The sequence below is a fragment of the Peromyscus maniculatus genome, chromosome 2 (genome assembly GCF_049852395.1).
Source record: "Peromyscus maniculatus bairdii isolate BWxNUB_F1_BW_parent chromosome 2, HU_Pman_BW_mat_3.1, whole genome shotgun sequence".
Classification (NCBI taxonomy): Eukaryota; Metazoa; Chordata; class Mammalia; order Rodentia; family Cricetidae; genus Peromyscus; species Peromyscus maniculatus.
In genome coordinates, this window is record NC_134853.1 from 11,264,353 (window position 1) to 11,282,202 (window position 17,850).

Genomic DNA, 17,850 nt, shown 5'->3' on the forward strand with positions numbered 1-17,850 from the left:
GCTTTCTAAGAAATGCTACTGGGCTCCTGTCCAGAGAGATTAGTTTGCCTAGTATACTATGTTTTGTAGTTTTTTTTTAATTTTCCTTTATCTGTGGTATGTCTTTGTATAAATATATAAGAAATAATTTACCAAACCACTATTGATGATCACTTACGTTGTTAAAAATAAAGCTGTCCTGAACATATTTTTTTTTCACTGGACTAGGCTCATTTTATTATTATGTTCCCAAGAGTAGAATTTCTAGGTCCTACTGAGATACATATATTCAGCCAACAGAAATTTGTTAATATTTATGAACAATTTGAAATATGAATATAAATATTTCTATTTTGTGAGTTTATTATGCCATTATTCAAAGGGGGAGAAAGTTATTTAGGAAGGTGATGTCAAAGTTGAATTTAGAAATTCAAACAATTTTAAATATGAATGTAAATATTTCTGTTTTATGAATTGGTAAAACCTGCTACCATTCAAAAGGGAAGGAGATTAAAGAATTAAGGAAGTAGAAACAGAGTTGAGGCTAAACATTGAAAGAATATACCCTTCCTGCTTTGGTCATTGAGTTCTGCAGGGATTTACTCTACACTCTAACTTTGTAATATTTCTACATTTCTAACATAAACCTACTTCTGAAGTGCTGGATTTTTATGATCACAATCCACATTTTGGCTGTTGATGCCTTTCACCCCCATTTCTCATGCATTTCTTTATGACACTGTTTCTGACACTGTTTCTGTTTCTGAAATCAGGTTTTGCATGGCTTCTTCCCTTCCCTTTCCATCCTAACAGGCTGTGCCATTTCTCACTTAGTAAGTACTGAGCACACATGACTCACCAACAAACAGGCATTTTTGCTAAGGAAGGAAGTGAGAATATACCCTGCCAAGATGGTTACCATGCAATTCATGCAAATATTCACGTAAGCACACCTATGATAATCCAGTGCGTCAATTTTTTTTTAATTCACTTATAATGAACACTAAGTTTTAAGGAATTTAAGCTGTTCCTGTAAGTTCATCATTAAGATCATCTCAGTATAATTTTCTTTACATTAATCTGACACTTTTTTTTTATATCCTGTCCTGTGCTTCTGAACCAGGAAGTGAGCTCAAAAAAATTCCTTTAACAGGCTGTCATGCATAGTCATTAAGGAGCTTTTATTTGTCAAGGTGTGCCAACAATAAATATTTTCTTGCTGGGACACCTACGTTAAGGTGTGAAACTTAATAATATTCTGGTAAGGCAGAAGGGATAATGTTTCCATTATTGCAGCTCTTACTTAGTGGAGGATGTACGATAGTTTAGTGAAGAGTAGATAGGAGGAGAATGATTGCTGTGTTCTGGGGAATTCCCCGACTGACGGAACTCCCTTAGTGTTTGGTGTCTTCCTTGAGGGTGTTAAAGTTAAGACAACATCATAATGCCATTTCAAGGGATAATGGGAGAGAGAAACAGGGTGATTAGCTCTTAATGTGAAACAATAATCAGATTAAACATCTATTTTAAAACATTCTTTAAAATTCTTTTTTATGTGCTTGAGCAGTTAGCCTTCATGTATCTCTGTGTGTTGTGTTGTGTGTGTGTGTGTGTGTGTGTGTGTGTGTGTGTGTGTGTGTGTGTGTTACACTTGGGGGGTCAGAAGAGCGGACTGGATCTTCTAGTCACAGACAGTTGTGAGCTGCCATGTGGGTGCTAGGAATGGAGCCCGGCTTAAATCAGCCAGTGCACTTAACTACTGAGTCATCTCTCCAGCCCCAAGTGCTTACATTTTTGAAAAAAAAAAAAGAAAAGAAAAGTTTGGTAGTTAATGTTCAAAGATACTGCCACAGCATTAGAAGTTAGAAAAAAACAAATATTCGTTTTATAGCAGTTTAATCAGCAATTTACAACATGCCATACATTGGTTATTTACAGATATTATTATTATTATTATTATTATTATTATTATTGCTATTACTATTTTGAGCCTTTGATCTGTCTAGTTGTATTTAACCTCAGTACCAGAGATTAGGGTAGATTGACCTCAGATGCTGGCCAGATACTCTACTACTAAACTACACCCCAGCTCCCTCCAGGGTGTTTTTGTTTAAAATCTATCCAAATCATTTTTCATTTCTGATAATTATTGGGTGAGTTTTGGTGTTGAAGATGTAGCATGCATCTGTACTCTAGTCAACTGTTGAAATAAAGGTCCACAAAACTGACTGTGTTTTGTACTCAGTATAGCTCCTGGCACACAGTGGGTTACTTGGTAAACGGTTGTTGAGTGAATACATATTTTAATGAAATAAGTTGACACTTTAAAGTGTAAGCTTTTTGACATAGGTGATGGTAGGGTGTGTTAAGAAAAATGAAAAATAAGGAAATATAGTATTTCTATGAATGTAAACATGCCTGTCCATAGCACATACAATAGCTCTACTTTACTAATTTAACTTATCTGTGTGAGCTTGTACCTTTTAAGTGAGCAGTTATTTTGCAGTGTATGTACTCTAGGTAAGGTTTTGAATATGAATGTGAGGGGACGTGTTCAGTGTATCAGAGGGCATGATTGTTTATTTATTTGTTTATGTATTGTTTTTTCAAGACAGGGTTTCTCTGTGTAGCTTTGGTGCCTTTCCTGGAACTCACTCTGTAGCCCAGGCTGGCCTTGAATTCACAGAGATCCATCTGCCTCTGCCTCTTGAATGCTGAGGCTAAAGGCATGTGCCACTGCCACCTGGCTGACATGATTGTTTATAACAACAAATTGGCAAACTACAGCAATGTCCAACAGTGGTTGGATGAGAAAAATATTTATTATGGATATGCAATAGAGTAAAGCCTTGAATCAAGGAGAAATGAATTGGGAGCATACCCATCAACATGGTTGAATTACAGAAACAACATCAGGTGAAAGGAATGACACACAGAAAGATATATTATTGAGTGAGTATGATGGGTGTGACCCCTTTCATATCATTTAAAAAGCTAGAAAAGAGAGGTACTTTGCTTATGTAATTAAAACATATTAAGCTCTTTACATTCTATTTATGTATTTACTGTGTGTGTGTGTGTGTGTGTGTGTGTGTGTGTGTTTTGCACACATATGGAGCCAGAAGACAGCTTTCTCTCCTTCTGCCATGTGTATCCTTGTGGAGGAACTCTGGTCTTATAGGCAAGTTCCTTTACCTGGTGACTAATCTTGTCAGCCCATGATTTATGGTTTCTAAAGGGAAGAGCAGCTACAGGCCTGTAATGATGGTTCAGTGGATGAAAGTTTTTGTCATTTGTCATAGAAGCTTGGTGTCCTGAGTTTGTGCTTCCGAATCCGCATAACAGTCCAAGGTGATGACTAAAATAACAAACTTGTGCTATATAGCAAGTGAAGGCCTCTACCACCACAAAATGGCTCCCACACAATTATAATAAATAAAGAAACAATAAGGGACTGAAGAGATAGCCCAGAAGAGTGCTTGCTGCTCTTTCAGAGAACCAGAGCTGAGTTTCATGAACCCCAGTCAGGCAGCTCAATAAACAGCTCCAGGGAACGTTCACCCTCCTCTGGCCACTGCAGATACCTGTACATACACACACACACACACACACACACACACACACACACACACACACACACACAAACTTAAAAATAAAGCATAAAAATTAAAAATAAAGAGCAAGAATAATGCTAGCTAACTAATACACTGAAGACAGAAGTTCAAATCAATAAGAAGATATAATTTTATAATATTATCCACATTTCAGAATAAACTAGGCAATTTCAGGAAATTTTACAATATACTTTTAATGAGATAAGTATGGCAGCCACTCTAATATTGATCAACAAATATCCAAGTAAGTGTATAGATACAGATGATCTTATAAATTTTGAAAGCATAATTAGTATACAACCATACTTCCTGACCATTTCATTTAAAACAATTCATTTATAAAAGAAAGATCTCCTATTTTGGAAAAGAAAATAAAAGCATTCACTAAGCAACTAATGTCTTGTAAAGAAATCAAAACAAAAATTAAAAATACTTAGAAGCACATTATTATGAAAATGCTACACACCAAGACTTTGGAATATAACTGACATAAAAAGGAAGGGGAGGGGTGGAGAAACGTTCAGCAGCTAAGAGTACTTACTGCGTTTGCAGAGGATTTCCGTCACCCACAGGGTGGCTCATAACCTGCAAATTTAGTTCCAGGAAATCCACCTTGTCTGACCTCTGGAGGTTCCTGCATGTGTCTAGTATAGATACAAACACTCAGGCAACATACATACACATAAAATATGATAGATAAATACTTTTAAGAAATTGAAGGGAAGTTTAACTATAGTATGATTACAGTAAATAAGAAAATATGTGAACCGAGATAAAATTAAACATCCAGCCAAAGTCATCTCAGAAATAGAACACAAACTAAATTAAGATAGAAGAATAAAAAGCATAATTATAAGAAATTAATGAACAAGGAATAATTATAACATAATCACGAAGAACAAACAATGAAAGAAAACTTAGAAATTTAAATCTCCCAACCAAATGAATAATGTAACATTACACACACACACACACACACACACTCACATAGAGGATTAAAGTTGGGTAGAACTATGAAGAGGTAGAGATTGCAATGATGAAACAAGTACAACATGGGTTTCTTTATAGTTAAAAACTAAAAATGTAATTATATCCTCAAAATGTAGCTTATGAAACACCAGCTGGGCATGGTGGTGCATGTGTTGATCTAGCCCTCAGGGGTGTAGCAGAAGGATCCTTAGACTGGGTCACTTTGGGTTACAGAGTGAAATCCTGTCTCAAAAGTCACATAACAAAATTTCTAAAGACACCAAAACCAAAAAGAAAAACTATCATAGGTATATTTAAAGCATTTTCCCCATAAAAGCAAAATGAAATTTTAAATTCTTTTTTGGTATAGTAAGTAGCTAATACTTATTTTAACTTGTAAAACGGTCTACTAAAATAGTGATATAAACTACAAGGTACCTCAGATCAATCAACAGGAAAATGCATTTTTTAAATGAGGAAAAATATAAAATTATATTGAAAAATTCTAGAAGTCAAACAAGCAATAAGCTGGTAGCCCTATGACACCTGGGAAGGCATTGTTAAAAGGATGCTTTTATTCGATAGGTTTATGGCCGTAAATCCCTATCAAGTCTCCCAAAGAAGGATGCTGAAAACAACTGGTTCATTTAGCAGCATCTACTAGGTCAAGTGCATGAGGACTTAACTCCTGAGCAAACAGGAAGAAAAGGCTTCCGGGCAAGTACCAAGGTGTGCTTTAAACTCACTGTACTCATTACAGTGGGCTTGGTGGTGAAGCAGAGAGCAAGCTGCTGAGTCCGTAAGCCCAGAGCTCGGGAGGCTGAGGCAGGAGGCTCATCTGACATACAAAGACAGCCTGGTCTACACAGTGAGTTTCAGACCAGCCTGGGCCAGAGTGAGGATCTGTTCCAAGGAAGAAAGACAGACAAAAGATTGCTGGGGCAACATACTTAGCTCGTAACATATACCTGTTCTCCTAAGCAGCCTTGAAAGATAGATGGGAGACGGGTTCCCTGGACAAGGGTGTTGGGGAAACTGATAATTAACAGAGAAAAGATAAACCGGACCTGACCTCGAATTTATCGTTCATTTTGGGAGCAGAGACTGAGAGCAAACCCAGACTTTCAAACATATCTGTCAAATGCTGACTACACTGAGTCTCATTCCCCAGCTCAATATGAAATTCAATGCAAATTGAATTTATAAATTAATAAAATAAGCGAAAGAGCACAGAAGAAAAATATCTTTCTGATTTCTCCACGAAAGGATTTCTTATTAAGAAGAAGTACCACCACCAAGAAATAGATTGACATTTCATTAAAATGAAGTATTTTCTTCATGGAAAGTCACCATAAAAAGAGTAAATGACAATCCCAAGGCTGGAAAGAAGCATGCACACTGTCAGTGACCAACAGACTTCAAGTTGCTTTAAGTCACCAAGCAAAACAGTCAACCAAAAGAAAATTATAACAGCTATTTCATAGAAGTCAAATTAACTAAAACCACTTGTAAGCATCTGGCCTAATCTGTAATAAGCAGAAGATCGACTTGGGCTGCAATAAATATTGAGTGGTAGTATTGTACTTAAGCCTTTAGTATGGGAATTTTCAGAGGAATTCACCCAATAGAATACCTGTGCAATGATAAGACATATCAAGTAGTTTGGCTCACATGGTCAGAGGCTGGATAGTCCCACAGTGGCCTGGGAGTCAGAGAGGCAGTAGCATCTCAGTCCCAGAAGTTGGAAGGCTCAGAATAAGAGGGGCGGGTGATGCCGCTCCGGTCCAAGGCTGAAGGCTGGAGACCCAAGAGCTGTTGCTGTGTCTGCATTCAGGATCTGCAGGATCTGGACTGTGGTGCTTCTGGACAACCACAGCAACAAAGTATGTCTTTACTAAGAGCTGACCTTGCATGTTCTTTTCCACCTGGATCATTCTGTTCAGTTGAGAGCGGGTCTTCCTCTGGGTTTGTGTATCCTCTGTCAACATGTCTTTGTGAGGTTTGTTAGTTGACAGGCATTATACATAATAATGTCCATAGTAAACCATGCACACTTAAATGGTTGATATCTGTTCTCTCAACAATCTTTCTTCCCTCTCCCCTCCCTATCCTTCTTCTTTCACCAGAACCCTGATTCCAGTATCTCAAACCATTCATTCATTCGCTTAGCCTTATATTAACATTTAAATTGCATCCAAACCACTTCTAAATAATGTTGCATTGTTTACGCGTGCAGTGATTCTTTATCTGCTCATGTGTTGATGGTTAAAGAGGTTAGTTCCTGCCGGGCGGTGGTGGCGCACGCCTTTAATCCCAGCACTCGGGAGGCAGAGGCAGGCGGATCTCTGTGAGTTCGAGGCCAGCCTGGGCTACCAAGTGAGTTCCAGGAAAGGCGCAAAGCTATACAGAGAAACCCTGTCTCGAAAAACAAAAAAACAAACAAAAAAAAAAAATAAAATAAAAAAAAAAAATAAAGAGGTTAGTTCCTATCCTGCCTCTTGTGAAAACTCTTCAGTAGTAAGCGTGGGATGTAGGTGTCTCTTTTGTACACTGATTTTACTGCTCTTAACTGCATACTTTGAATTGGGACAAGCTGGGTCAGTGGTGCATCTCCTTTCAGAGCTGTGGGGAAACACAGTGGCTGTAAAACTTTGCGTTCCTGACAGCAGTGTGTAAGACGTCTGATGACTGTGTCCTGTATCCTCCCCAGCACGGGTTTTGTTACGTCTTGTTTTGTTTTCTCGGTAATTTGTTTCCTGTTTTCCTGTTGGCTGTTGGTCCTGCCCTTGGCTTCATCAGATTGTTCTAATAGGTGTACTATGTTTTCAAAAATAAAAATGGCATTAAAAGAATTACAATGGAAATAACACTGCCTCTTGTAACATCTCCATTCTATAAGCGTCTCATTTGCTTAATTAATTAATTTCCCTGGAAATGGTTTGCCGTGGAGAGCAGCCATAAGCATATTCTTTTCTCTTTTTCTTTCTTTCCTAGATAGGAGTTTTTCTGGCATGCTTTCCTCACTTTGGTTTTTCCTCAAATCATTTGTAGCTCCTAGAATCATGCCACGCCAGGTTCCCAGACACTGTCACTACCCCTTCTAGGGTTTACGCTCCGTGCTCTCTGTGTGTGCACATAGCATAATGCGTTCATCCCGTATTCCAGGCTCAGATGCTTATGAAGTTTCTTTCTTCAGCAAGTCTTTCTTGGTGGAAGATTGCAATGCCTACAAATGCTTCTTCTGGAGCTCTGCTCTGGAACATTTGCTTGTCTCACAGCTGTGCATCAGAAAACACTCCCTAGACCTGCTAAACTCCCAGCTACTGATAGAACAGCACAATTGATTATAGTTATGGTTATTAGTGTCTGTCATTGATAAAGTTCAAAAAGATCACTTCCCTGGTATTAGCATTTTGTACAGTTTTCACACTTATCCAAAAGAATTGCCAGGTTCAAGGTGCTTTGCATTCACTATGTTATTAGCTGCATTTGTTTGGCAAGCCCATCCTCTTATTTCCATGGTGCATTTCAGTGTGATGTCATTGAAAACTTGCATGTGAACTAATGTCTTTGCTCAGGATGCTGGCTTCAAATTTGCTGACCCTCCTTCTCAGCCTCCCAGAACTCGGGGTTTACATGCATGCACCACCATGCCTTGTTTGATGTTCCAGTTTTTAAAAATGTTGTTGTTTGATTTTTGATATAGGATCTTAATGTGTATCCCTGGCTGTTCTGGAACTTGCTAAGTAGGACAGGTTGGCCTCAAATTCACAGAGATCTTCCTGTCTCTGGCCCTCAAGTGCTGGGATTAAAAGTCTGTGCTACCTATTGAGGGTGTGGCCTTGTTGGAGTAGGTGTGGCCTTGCTGGAGGAAGTGCATCACTGTGGGGGCGGGCTTTGAGGTCTGAGAAGCTCAAGCCAGTTCTCTCTCTGTTGCCTGTGGCACAAGACATGGAACTCCCAGCTCCTTCTCCAGCACCATGTCTACGTGCATGCTGCCGTGCTTCCTGCCATGATGATAAAGGACTAAAGCTCTGAACTATAAGCCAGCCCAATTAAATATTTGCCTTTATAAGAGTCGCCATGGTCATGGTATCTCTTCACAGCAATAAAACTCTAAGTCACCAACCTACCTAATGTTCCCATAAGTGTATTTGGAAAGTGACTTAATTTATGACTTTCTTTTTTCTGTTTCTATGAAAAGATCATCAAACTGTTGCCATTTTGGAACATGGAATTTGGGGGAACTCAAATCTGTGTTCCTTGCCATGACCAGTTATTTTTTTTGGGTTCAGGATAAACTCTTATTTCCTTTGAGGTGAGAGCTGTGCTTTTGTAACTACAATGTACATTATTTTAAGACAACAGTCCACTCCAGAAATTGCTGTTTTAAAATAAAATCTTCTTCTTTTTTTTGTAAGTCTGTGCCACTATGCCTTGTGTCTTAGGGTTTCTATGGCTGCAATGAAACATCACAACCAAAAAGCAAGTTGGGGAGGGGAGGGTTTTTGGCTTACACTTCCACATTACTGCTCACTATCAAAGGAAGTCAGGAAAGGAACTCAAACAGGGTAGGAATCTAGAGGCAGGAACTGGTACAGAGGCTGTGGAGGGGTGCTGCTTACTCCTTGTGGTTTGTTCAGCCTGTGTTTTTTTTTTAATAGAAGCTAGGACCACCAGCCCAAGGATGGCACCACCCCACAATACGCTGCCCTCACTATCAGTCACTAATTAAGAAAATACCCTACAGGCTTGCCTACAACCTTAGGATCTCCATATGAGCTTATGGAGGCATTTTCTTAATTGAAGTTACCCCTCTCAGATGACTTTAGCCTGTGCCAAGTTGACAAAACTATTCAGCAGACCTGGCTTATTCCCACACTTTTGATTCAGAATTGCATTAAAGTTTCAGCAATTGTTTATAGACTGTAAGTCTTGCAGCATAGACTATTTTTTTTAGTAATTGAACAGCTGAGAGCATGGTGCCCAGGCCAGCCAAGTTTACACAATGAGAACTGTCTTTTTTTAATTGAAATATTAATAGTTAAGTTAAAATATTTAATATGTGTAGTTTCATAAATTATCAACAATTATTGCTAAAGACCTGAGTCAAATACATGATAAACAGTGTATTTGAGTAAAACTTAATAGACACTGAGTCTTGATTTATTTGAAATCTCCTTGATTTCATTATTTTGGTTTATTGTTACTATATTTTGATGTTCTATCTTCATTCATTACTCCATACATTTCTCATTTTGTGGTAGAACACAATAGCCATTGCATTTTTACTTTTCAAAAATATTGAATGTGGGGCTGCAGATCTGCAGTCCTTGCACTTGGGAGACAGGAAGACTTGGAGTTCAAAGCCACTTGGCCTCAGAGTGATTTTGAGCCTGGGCTGTATTGACTCTGACTCTCAAGAAAAACATAAAAGAACAATCTAACAATGAATTATCACTAATTATAGTTACCACATGGGATATAAAATCACAGAGAGCCTTGGATAAAAATGTGTACACCCACCTCTATTTTTATACTTTGAGGTATAATTACAGTCTATCTGTGAAGTAGCAGGACTCTACTGTGCATCCCTCATATGCGCTTCCTGCTTGTTTTTGTTTTTGTAATAGGCTCTCATTGCATCACCAGGGCTGCTTTGAATGTGACCCTCTTTTGTCAGCTTCGGGAGTGCTGTGTTTACCTCCATGCACCCACAGACCTGGCCTATTATTTTTATAATTTTCTTTTTCTGATGCTAAGACTACTTAGATGAGGCTGCCATTTAGTGTGCACATTCTAAGTGTGCAGTATAGTATTCCTGACTGCAGGTACAACTTACACTGTGTACTTTAAGACCTGGCTTTTGTCATATTGTGACTCATTACAAGTTCACCACCACCAAAGTTGTAAATGCCTCATAAATGATGAATTAATGGGCTCTATGTAGAGCAAAATCACTGTCAAAGCTTCTAAATGTGTAGCCTCCAATTTTCTACTTAGTCCATCACAAATCTATAAGAAACAGTTTAGAAACTTGATGAGATCCACAGACCACATATTGATATGAATATGTGAAATATACACAACGGTATTTAGAGAAACATTATTTATAAAATTAAAGACTGCAATGCTCCAAATGAACATTGATATGAGAATGTATAAACAAAATATTGTGGTGTATTCATGGGATCCCTTACTCTAGTGTAGCTAAAAGAAAATATTCTATATCCATCAATGTAGATTAATCTCCTAAATACAATGTTCAGTGAAGAGAGTCAAAGAAGAAAATATTACTATACTATTTTATTTATATCAAGATTCCCAAAGAGAAATAGCTGAATAATACATAAATATAAATTAAATCTCAAAGAAATATCAACAATTGTTATCATATGGTAGCTCTAAGAGTGGGGATTCAACCCAGGAAAGGTACTCATCATCCTTCAAAATGATTGCTTATGTCATATTTCATAAATTAGGTACTAGCTATTGTTAGTACATATGGCTAATAAATTGAGAAGATAGTATATGGCTTTTGAATATGCACTACATTTAATAACAAAGTTACTGAGTATAGACAAGAAAGATTTAGTAACTTAAGGATTTTTTGAAAGTATTACAATAGTTTTTGAATGAGCTGATTTTCCTACATGACACAACATAGAATTATAAAGTTGTGAGTTCATCTGGATAGATACATTTGATATAGTCTCCATAATAAAAATAATAAACAAAAAATTCAAAAGTTATCTCCCATAATTATCACCAAGATCTGCAAAATGAGCAGTTATTCTCTTTTGGATTCCAATGTAAGTATTTGATCATAACAAAACATAACACAGTTTATTACATTGTGGTGGTTTGAAAGAAAATGGCCCCCAAAAGGAGTGGCACTATTAGGAGGTGTGACCTTGTTGGAGGAAGTGTGTCATAGTGGAGTTGGGCCTATCAAGATGTAGGACTGTCAGCCACTTCCCAACCACTATGTCTGCTTGTACCCTACCACTTCCCACCATGATGATAATGGACTGAGCCTCTGAACTGTAGACCCCTCCATTAAATGGTTTCCTTCATAAGAATTGCCTTGGTCACGGCGTCTCTTCACAGCAGTAGAAACCCTAACTAAAACAGATGTAACAAAATGCCCAAGATTCCAGAGACATTTTGCCATTAATACCTGAATGACAGTGCTTGGATTCAATGGAGAATAGAAGGATCCAATGCCAGTGTCTACTCCTTCTATCTGTGACTTTGTGCTCACTCTGAGTTTAATAATGATTCCTAACACCAAAAGAAAAGGTACTAGGAGGGCACTATTCTTTGGAGATGATTCAGTTGTGAGGTTTTCTACCTCATGAATTGAAGTTTTTTTGTTTTTTGCTTTTTGGACAGACTCCTGGAAATCTCTTGTAGACCAGGCTTGAACTCAGAGACTGGCCTGCCTCTGCCTCCTCTGTGCTGAGATTAAAGGTATGAACCACCACCACTCAACTAGAGATTGACTCTCTTATAACAAAGGCCCAGTGTTTAGTGCTCTAAAGGCAGTGGGACCTGGGAGAGTGATGCCTAAAAATGAGGTGGACTAAGATCTCATGTGATGGCCAATTGTATTCAAAGCATCATATAATTTCTTCTTTGAGGGTCAAGAGGTGTCACATGAGTAAAGTGTACAGTCACAAGAGCAAACCGTACATGGCAAAAAACTTGTTTTTCCACAGAGGCAGATAAACAAATACCAATAGTAATGACTAACCTGAAGGAAACTCACTCCTATCCACTACACCTGGAAAGAACACACAATCGCATTCCTAGAACAATTCTGTGTTTTTGAAGAAACTGAGGTCACAAGACTTTTTTGTCTTTTTTTAATTTATTTTTTATTTTTTTAGTTTTGTCACAAGCACTCAGAATTCTTGCAGGACTTCATTCTTAGACTGTGTCCTCACAGCCCAGGGAGCTAGAGAATAATTCCTTGATCCATGGGAGGGCACCAAAGGGCATCATGAAGAACCAAAAGCTGATTTTACCCTTCACCGAATTTGTCCTGAGAATTATGAAAAACAAACAAACAACCTCCCCTTGACTTTTATGGGTTGGTTTATGCTATTTTCTCGACTTAAACTAGGTAATTGTACTACCGGATTTTTCAGCCTGAAAATAACGGAAGTGTTAATAATTATATGAGAGCTCATATTTAAAAATGGCAATTACATGAGAAGAATACATATTAAAAGTGTAGTAACTTCTGCATTACTATATGACAATTGCGTATTGTATTATTGTTACAAAGAGTTCTACAGTGTTAAGATGAACTGAGTGATGTGTCTCCCTTACTATGTATCATAGGTATCTGCCATAGAACATATCAATCTTCCTTTGTAATTGTGATAAGCTAAACAAATAATTTCCACTCATATTTTACTTGGTTTCTACAGCACGTATTATTCTGTTTCCCTTAAAGCTAAGCTGTAAGTATGGCTGGAATGATCTTTCACAGTGAATCTTGATCTTGAATTCTAAACTACAGTAGTTAAAGCTTGATAACACTGTTTTGAAAATGTGAAAACTTGGAAACAGATCTGAATGTTTATACATTTGTAGTATATGACTATGTGTGATAAAAATGAACACATACACAACTATGTTATATAAATGAAAATAGTTAAGAACTGATGGATATTTTATGGAATATTCATTTAGAATAAAATATTATGAGTGAAATATAAAGAATTTAAAAATACTCAATTTGAATTATGGGAATCATTTAAAATACAAAAGCAGTGCAATAATTATAATAAGTAATGAGAATTTATATTGGAAGATGTACAAACATAATTTAAACAACTAACTTATGGGCATTCTTTTCTCCATGTGTATTGCAGACATGTTTAAATATCAAGCAAAGTTAAAAAATACATATTCAGTCCACATTAAAAATAACAAGAAGAACCTAAAGAGTATAATTTCATCAAAATAGATCTCTGTTTGAAACATTTTCTCTTTTACTTTATATGTGTGGGTGTTTGGCTTGTATGTGTGTCTGTTACCACTTGAGCGTTTGGTGCCTGCAGAGGCCCGAAGACCATCATATCCCAGTAACTGGAGTTACAGTGTTGTGAGTTACCTTATGGGTGCTAGGAATTGAACCTAGATCCTCTAGAAGAGCAGCCAGTGCTCTCTCTTTATGACTGACACACCTCCAGTTCCTGCGTCGCTCTTTGTAGGCAAGTTTGACAGGTGGCTGTGTTGTTCTAATGAGCCCCGGAAGAGCTATTTCAATACAGCCCTTATTTTTCCCTCATATAACCATGAAGCATTTACTCTCAGTTGGATGTTATTCTGTGATTTTGAAAGAGATTTATTTATTATTGTGGTTTGTATGTGTGTGTGTATGGGGGGTGTTCATGTCCATGTGTGTGGATGCTTGTGTAGTGTGTGTGTGTGAGGGGGTGTACATGCCAATGTGTATACATGCTTTTGCATGGGGGATGTACATGCCCATATGTGTGTATGCTTGTGTATGTGTGTGGGGGGGTATACATGTGCAATGTGTGTGCATGTTTGTATATGTGCGTGAGGGGGTATACATATCAATGTGTATGCATGCTTGTGTGGGGGGGATGTACATGCCCATTTGTGTGCATGTTTGTGTATGTGTGTGTGTGGGGGGGGTGTCAGAGGATGACTTTGTGGAATTGATTCTTTCGCTCCTTTATGTTAGTTCTTGGTGCAGAACTCAGGTCACCAGGCTTGTATCAAAAGTGCCTTTTTCTGCTTGGCCATCTCATGAACCCAGGTTGGATGCTGTTTTGTTCCAAATGATTATTCCAAAACACAGATTCTTTTATCCCTTTGCTTTTTCCTTTTGTTAAAATAGGAGTTGGTTCTCTTAGGAGGAAAGATATACAGGACCAGTAGAGTAAATACTGTATTATTGGGTTGATATGGTTTGTTTTACAATTATTTAACAACTCAGTTGTAGAAGCAAAGTAGATTTGGACAAATTAGTATGGGCATGTTTTGATAAAATTTTTAAAAGTTATTTTCAACTGACAGTACAATTACATGCATAATGTAACATTTTGATATATGTCTACATCACATAATGAGTAAATCAAGTCACTTAATACAGCACTACCTCATACTTATCTTCTTTTGGGATTCAAAACCATGCTCTTGACAGCTTTTAATTGTACAGTGTGTTCTTGCTAACTATGATCTCCATACACTTGGGATTCCTGGAACTTACTCCTCCTGTCAAAGTGAGATTTTGTCTTTCTTGACCACCATCTTTTCAGGCTTGCGATCGTCGGTCTTCGGTAACCTTATTTTACTCTCTGTTTTCAGCAGTCTGGCTTTTTAAATTACCCATTGTCTTTCTTTCTCATTTCCCTGTTGCTGTGACCAAATACCTGAGGTGAAGTAACTATAGGGAAGAAGGTTGGTTTGGCTTACGCTTTGAGAGCACAGTCCATTATGGAAGGGATGGGGGCTCCTGCCCACTGTTCTAGGCTGTGAGAGCAGAAGCATAAGTCAGCTGGCAAAAATCTGAGAGAATGAAGGAAAAGAAACCGAACAGGAGGCAGGGCTGGACTACAGATCCTAAGCTCCCTTCCATCCTTAGCAATCCTCTATCCTGTAATTAGGCCCTAGTCCCCCAAAAGGTTCCACAACCTCCCCAAACAGCACCAGCAGCTGGAGACCAAATGTTTAAGCATGTTTCCTGAGGTGGCGTTCCACATCCTGACCGTAATACACTTGAACATGAGCAGCTTCTCTCCACCATCTTTTATTGAAAATAGATTTTTCTCCCATAATATATGCTGATTATGGGTCTCCTTCCCTCTATCCCTCCCCTCCTCGCTTTGTGTCTCTCATTAGAAAACAAACAGACTTCAGAGGGATAATAACAAAATAACATCTGAAGGGTTCACAACACGACCCCACGGTCGCATATACCGGGCGCACACTTCCGCCTAGCCAATTCCAGGTCAGGATAGGCATTTCCGGGTCAAAGCGTCTCTCGTAACCAGGATACCCGGCGGACCCGGATATCTCTGCCTAGCAAGTTCCGGGCCAAGGGGTCTCGCGTGACCAGGATCCGTGACGTTACATGGCCACGTAAGCGCGCAACGTGACCATGTGATCTATGTGGAGTAGTGACGTGACCTGGCCACCCCCCCAGCTGGTTTTAAAGTGGAGCGCCATGCTTCCCAGTCTCTCTTCTTCTCCACGCACGTGTCTCTCCCACAGGCCTGCGCACTCTGTCCCTTTAACTCTAATAAACTCTATAAGCGGATTCTGTCGTGTTTCGTGACATTTCCTTGCAGGGTAAGAACACAACGCAGCTAAATAACTAACAACATCAACAATAACTGACACACCGGAGAGGAACAAAGACAAGCAAACAGAAGGAAAAGAGCCCAAGGGAAGAGACCCACTTGTTCACACACTCAGGAATCCCATGAAACACAAAACTGAAAACCATAATACACAATGCAGAAACATGGCGCAGACCCATGCAGGCCCTGTGCATGCTGCCACAGTCTCTGCGAGTTCATGTGAGCCTTGATCACTCTGATTTAGAGGACCTTGTTTGCTTGGTGTCCCCCATCCCCACTGGCTCTTAAATTCTGCATCCCCTTCTCTGGTGTTCCCTGAGTCCTCAGGGGGAGGGATTTGGTGCAGAATTTCCAAATACAGCAGAGTGTTTCAAGGTCTGGCTCTGCATAATGTCCAGCTGTGGTCTCTGCATTTGCTCCACATGCTGCAAGAGGAAGCTTCTCTGATGTCAGCTGAGCAAGGCACTCATCTGAGTATAGCAGAATGTCACTAGGAGTCATTTTATTACTACTCTTTCCTTTCTTCTCTCTCTGTTTTTCTTTTTCTCTCTCCTCCCCCTCCCTCCTTCCTTTCTTTCGTTCTATATATTTTTTAGAACAGTTGTATTTGGTTTTACCCTAGGTCCCTGGGCTATCTAGTCTCGGGTTCCTGTTCACCTTAGCAGCGTCAGGTATGGCTTCCATCTTGTGGAGGTGGAGTTGGTCTTCAGTCAAGTCAGATATTGGTTGGGTATCCCCAACAGTTTTGAGCCACCATTTCACTAGCATATCTTGCATACAAGATACTATTTTGGATCAGAGGGTTTGTATCTGGGTTTGTGTTTACATTTCTCTTTTGATAATATACAGAGTACATTCCCGTATGTACTGGCTGGTATCGATGGTCAACTTGACATGAGCTATTCATTAGAGAGGAAGGAGCTTCAATTGAGGAAATGCCTCCATAAGATCCAACTGTAAGGCATTTTCTCAATTAGTGATTAGTGGGGGAGGGCCCAGACCATTGTGAGTGGTTCCATCCCTGGGCTGGTGGTCCTAGGTTCTGTAAGAAAGCAGGCTGAGAAAGTTAAGGGAAGCAAACCAGTGATTAGCTTCCCTCGATGGCCTCTGCATCAGCTCCTGCCTCTAGGTTTCTGCCCTGTTTGAGTTCTTGTCAGTAGTGAACAGCAATGTGGAAGTGTAAACTGAATAAACCCTTTCTTCCCAACTTGCTTTATGGTCTTGGTGTTTTGTTGCAACTATAGAAATTCTAATTAAGACACTGTACCAAAGACACTAGACCCCAGGGGTGAAGGCTCTATGAAGGCACTAGCTCTACATCTCTATGTTCAACAAGTTGTGTGGGTGTTGTCTTCAGCAATGGGGTCCTGATGACAGTTTGTGGAGAGCAATCTATAGTCTTGGCAATGGCCTGGGGTGTTTGGGGATTCCCATGGGATCCCTTTGGCCATCAACTCGATTAAATGTAACCCAGTCCCAAACTGGAAGCTTCATTTAGTGACAAGAGATGGTGACAGTTTCTTTATTTTAACATAGTGTCCTCTAGGTTCAGCTGTGTTGTATTACATTGCCTTCTTTTTCAAGATTAAACAGTGTTATTGATGTACCACATATTCATTACCCATTCGTTAGCTGGCAGACACATAGGTTGATCTCATACCTTGGTTTTGCTAATAATCCTTCAGTGATCATGGGGGTGTTCATTATTTTCTCATTGTATGGATTTCAGTTCCTTTTGATCTAAATCCTGAAGTGGTATTGTTGGTTAGTCCCAGTGCATTGTATAATAGCCTTTAGTTTTTGATGATTCTCCATACTGCTTTCCATAATGGTGTGCTAATTTCCATTCCCAACAACAATGTACCAGTGTTTCCTCTTCTCCACCTCCTGGTCAATGCTTACTTTTCATCCTTTTGGGTGGTATCTTACTGTGGTTTTAATTT

The 17,850-nt window shown here is 38.9% G+C and overlaps 1 protein-coding gene across 3 annotated transcripts in view; it reads left to right on the forward strand.

Moving 5' to 3' along the window:
- Nucleotides 1-17,850, forward strand: part of Hnf4g (hepatocyte nuclear factor 4 gamma) — a 136,231-nt gene that overhangs the window by 15,265 nt on the left and 103,116 nt on the right. Inside the window, exon 1 of one of the 3 annotated variants that reach the window (XM_076563773.1) lies at nt 12,525-12,690. The exons of the other annotated variants lie outside the window; for them this stretch is intronic. The gene's annotated coding sequence lies outside the window, so the exon portion shown is untranslated. Of the gene's footprint in view, nt 1-12,524; nt 12,691-17,850 lie in introns of those variants that run through there. 3 annotated transcript variants of the gene reach the window in all.